The sequence below is a fragment of the Rutidosis leptorrhynchoides genome, chromosome 2 (genome assembly GCF_046630445.1).
Source record: "Rutidosis leptorrhynchoides isolate AG116_Rl617_1_P2 chromosome 2, CSIRO_AGI_Rlap_v1, whole genome shotgun sequence".
Taxonomy (NCBI): Eukaryota; Viridiplantae; Streptophyta; class Magnoliopsida; order Asterales; family Asteraceae; genus Rutidosis; species Rutidosis leptorrhynchoides.
In genome coordinates, this window is record NC_092334.1 from 77672700 (window position 1) to 77678539 (window position 5840).

A 5840-nucleotide genomic window follows, 5' to 3' on the forward strand; every position below is an offset into this window, starting at 1 on the left:
TATATACAGTACACCTTTCTCGTGTACGAAATCATCTTTCATAAATCTTAGTAACCGTACACATATCTTGTGCACAAAAATAACATACACATAACCTGTGTATAAAATCATTCTCTCGATACATAACATTCACTTTTCATTGCTTTCAACTTGGATTGGTAACCGACCTTAACATATAATGCGCATAATAATATCCCCAAAACAGAACATCTTGTCTGTATAATAATCATATAAACTTCGAAGTACTAAACACCACGCCCACTAGCCCTTCCGTCTAGTGAACATTCTGGGTGGGGGTGTTAAACCCGGTAGCTACCTTTAGGATTCGCATTAATTAGGCGTGCACTAATTCTCAAAATTAGTGATGTTCCCTAATTCTTAGGTTAACAAGCAATAATAATCAGGGGAAAAATATTCATATCAATTGTGGCAATTATCACGTCCACATAATTCAATGGTGGAAATTATCACGTCCACATAATTCATTCGAGGAATGTTTTGCTTGTGTCTATCTCGTCAAACATTTATAAAAGCATTTCATGTATTCGCAGTTCAAAATATATTTCAAAAGTATTTAATAAAGCAGTTGTAAAAATAGCGCATGTATTCTCAGTCCCAAATATGTAAAAAGTAAAAAGGAAGCGAATGAACTCACCTAATGTATTTTGTAGTAAAAATACATATGACTATATTGAACAATGCAGGGTTGGCCTCAGATTCACGAACCTATATTAATTGTATATCTATTAAATCATATAATTGTAATCGAACAAAATATATGTATATTATTATTAGTTATATAATTTTTATATTAATAACTTATATGTTGCATTATTTAATTAAATATATTCATTTATATATTTTAAGTAAATAAAGATATTAATATAGTTAAGTTATGTGTATGAAATATATTTTTATATGAAGATCCCTTATTTGTTAATTTATCAATAGTACTAGATTAAGGATAGTAATAATAGTAATAATAAAAATAATAAAAATGTTAATTTTAAAAGTGATAATTTTAATAAAGATAATAACTTTAATAATAATAATAATTTCACTAACAACGATGTTTTTAATAATAATGATAAAATGATAGTTTTACTAATAATGATTCTTTCAATACTAATATAGTTGTAAAAATAATAACTTTTAATAATAATAACATACTAATAATGATAATCTTATTAATAATAGTAATGATATTATTAATAGTAATACTTATGTTAATCATAGTAGTTAATGATAATAATAACTATAAATATAATAATAATACTAATATTAATGATAATAATAATATTAACACTAATACTAATTTTAGTAATAATAATAATAATAATAATAATAATAATAATAATAATAATAATAATAATAATAATAGGAATAATAAGTATACTACCTTAAAGAAATAGCTTCCAAAAAAATAATGTCGCAGCCCGGGCTCGAACCCCGACCTCTAGCTCAAACCTACACCCTCTAACCATTCCTCTATCATTTCTTATTCTGATTATATCCCAACTTAAATTGTATTTAACCCGTTATATTCCTTTTCCATTTTCTTATTCATGGAACAAAACCATAAACTATTCAAATTCATCATCTTCTTTCAAAACAAAAATAAATATAACAGTGAGCATGCTCATTTGTTCATTCAGCAACATAGGTCGACCTTGACCCAACAAAATAACCAGGTCACGCCCATATAATATCTAAGCCCACGAATTTTTTTTTTAAAAAAAAACGTGCTTAGCCCAACATATAAATTAGTAATTGACGATTCATTGCAAAAAGAGCTCGATACTTGATGAAAAAAATATTTCAATTTATACGTGGGATGCTTTTAGACAGTCACCCTCATCATCCATTTTGCTTTAACAAAAATAAATAAATAAATAAATAAAAAATAACCAAATGGAACGCCACCCCTTTTTTTTAAAGACTCCATACGTAATTTAATAATGGCACTTGGCTCAAAATCAACTTTGCACAAATCGTTTTTTTTTATTTTTTATAAAGAGATAAGATGCCACTAATATATGTCGGCCACCTTTTATGACTCTCAAATGTATTTTTAGAATGTATTTTTAGAGTATGGCCCAACAATTGATCATAGATAATAAAGAATTCAGAATTTACGTCCAAGTGGTTTCGGGTTTAATAACTGTCGGCCATTGTGAGAAAGAACCAAAAAAAAAAAAATGTGTAATACACAAGAAAAAAAAAATATAATGGTTGTTGTTGTAACCTTTTTGTCATGAAAAAGAAATATATATATTGGTTGAGAATTTTTTTGGTCCGTGGGTTCCCAAAGTAAACAGAAACAGGTAAGTAATATGCAGCAGTAGAATAAAATCATGATGGTGAGTGACGGTTTTCGTGGTGGTTTAAATAGAGGTAGAAACAATAGCGAGTAGGTGGCGATAATGGTGTCATGGTGATGGAACATAATGGTGGCGAACCATGATGATGTAGTGGTTGTAAAACAGAAAGAACTAGCAAGGATGGATGGCTTTGGTGAGCTCGTTTAAAACAAGAAGCAGAAGGATAACAGTACAAATGATTGAAGGTTGTGATGAGTGGTTGAAATTTGATGGTTGAATTGATATCATAATTTAAGCTATGTATATGTATATAATCTCTTATCTCAATATATATAAATTAGGTAGTTGATGATATGATGAAAGAACAAACACAGTACCATTGTAATATTATAATCAATCATAAATTAAATGTGTAAATCCTAATAATTAACTCTGCCGACACTTATTTTCATACTGGGGATCGTCCTACGTTATTAAACAGTGGCGGATAAAAGCTCTCAGAAAAATCCCATATTTTTAAATTAACTATATTTATTTATTTTGGTCATTATGATATAGAATTCAGTCATTAATTTAATAAATAAATATTACATCAACTGTCCCTCTCATTTATGGGTAAAATATAAAAAGTGTTAAAATTAAATAATTAGATCCTAAATATACTTTTGATAAGCTTATAACTTATATAACTCATTTTCGGATCACCTTTTATTTTAAAATCATATAAGTTCGTTTTTAACTTGGTTAATAACCATCAAGATGATAAATGAGTGCTACGAGCGTTTATTAAATAAATTCTAAATTATATATATTCAATGTACTTTTCATATATAGATAGATTTATAGTAATGTCATGTATTATTTTATTTACACAAATAAACTAACTCATATAAGTTTCTATTTTAAATTAGTATATATATATATATATATATATATATATATATATATATATATATATATATATATATATTTTTTTTTTTTTTTTTACAGATAGCGGATCGTGAATCGTCGGAAATAGTCGAAGGTCAAATGGTTTCATGTAAACAGTTCACAAATTTTGAAACTCAACATTACTGACTTTGCTTGTCGTGTCGAAATCATATTAAGAATAAGTTTAAATTTGGTCAGAAATTTCTGGGTCGTCACAGTACCTACCCGTTAAAGAAATTTCGTCCCGAAATTTGATTGGGATAGTCATGGTTAACAGTAAAAATGTTTTCATGACGAATATGAGTTGATAAATAGAGTTTTATCATTACTGTCCATATAGATAAAACGATTCAATTATATGAAGCGTACGAGTGAAGCTGTCACAATAGATTGAGATAGAGATTTAACTTTTGACATAGTCACGGTGGATTTTCGGAATCCAAGGGATTAAAGAAAATCTTCGAAATCTTATAAAATCTTATTCTTCGGGATTTAAGGGAATTAGGATCTCTTTAATTAAATGCGGTCATTTGTCTCGATTGTTACGTCTGATTTTTCATTTATAAATTAAACTCTTCCGTTCCATTATTCTCACCATTCTTATACTTTCTTTCTTAGTTTGTACATCCAAAAGATTGTGAAAATGCTTAATCCGGTTCTAATCCTTGTTCTTTTTCTGACTATCGCAATGATCGTTCTTCTTTTCCAACTCCCCCCGGAAGAAAATGTTTATTTCTACTATGCTCTAGGGATTATTTGAAAGGACCCGTTCATATACATTATAAACGATTCACAATAGTTGATTACATCGCAAGGTATTTGACCTCTATATGATACATTTTACAAACATTGCATTCGTTTTTAAAAGACAAACTTCCTTTACAACGAAAGTTGACGGCATGAACACCATTTCATAATACATCCAACTATAATTGGCTTAATAATAATCTTGATGAACTCAATGAGTCGAATGCAACGTCTTTCAAAATATGCCATGAATGACTCCAAGTAATATCCTTAAAATGAGCTAATGCACAGCGGAAGATTTTTTTAATACCTGTGAATAAACATGCTTTAAAGTGTCAACCAAAAGGTTGGTGAGTTCATAGGTTTATCATAACAATCATTTCAATATATTAATAGACCACAAGATTTCCGTTTATAAATATATGTACACTCGCAAGTGTATAAAAGTATTCTATAAGTTGTAGGCACCCGGTAACAAGCCTTAACGTTCATGTTTTACCCTCTGAAGTACACCAGATCAGGTGTGTTTTAAAATAACCTCGAAGTACTAAAGCATCCCATAGTCAGGATGGGGTTTGTCAGGCCCAATAGATCTATCTTTAGGATTCGCGTCTACCGTACATAGACAAGTAGTTTAATGTTACCAAGCTAAGGGTATATTTCTGGTTTAAACCCACATAGAATTAGTTTTAGTACTTGTGCCTATTTCGTAAAACATTTATAAAACAGCGCATGTATTCTCAGCCCAAAAATATATATAAAAAGGGAGTAATGAAACTCACAATACTGTATTTCATAGTAAAAATACATATAACGTCATTTAACAAGTCCAAGGTTGGACTCGGATTCACGAACGTATCAATATTGAGATTCAATATTGCAGGAAAGTACGTAGACGCAACGGAGATGATAAACACTAGATTGACCTCACGAGCATACCCATGAACCATACCCATCACCTCCATAGCTATAACCCATAATTTCCTTAGCTTCGACTCATTCAAAAAAACTATTTTGAAATCACTCGGACAGCACTCCATCGTAATATTTTATGTATACTAATAATATCTTGAAATAATACAAAGAAAATATATATATGTAATTCGATTGAGAGAGTTTAGAGAAATATATTTTCAAGTTTCTATGAAATAATGAAACCTATTGAATTCTATTTATAACAGATTTTTGAATTATTAAAGTGAATTATTAAAGTATGAATTATTAAAGTATGAATTATTAAAGTAAATTATTAAAGTGAATTATTAAAGTATGAATTATTAAAGTAAATTATTAAAGTGATTATTAAAGTATGAATTATTAAAGTGAATTATTAAAGTGAATTATTAAAGTATGAATTATTAAAGTGAATTATTAAAGTGAATTATTAAAATATGAATTATTAAAGTGAATTATTAAAGTGAATTATTAAAGTATGAATTATTAAAGTGAATTATTAAAGTATGAATTATTAAATTGAATTATTAAAGTATGAATTATTAAAGTTAAAGTAAAATAAAAGTAAAGTAAAGGTAAAGTTAAAGTATAGTAAAAGTATAAAACTATATAAGTATATATAATATTAATTTAAATCGTTATATATATTTAATAAAATAAAATATAAATATCGTTATCTTTATCATACTGGTTAAGTAATGAGTTGTCAAAAGTGGTTCTAGATATTTATAAAAGATATATACATTTTAATAATAAAGTTCTTTTTAAACTGAAAACGTTTTTTGTACTTTTAAAACTAAATTAATAGAATATTATGGAAACCAATTCTCCACTAACTTTTGTCTAACTTTCGTAAATGACACTTTTTGTTTTTATTTATAAATAGCT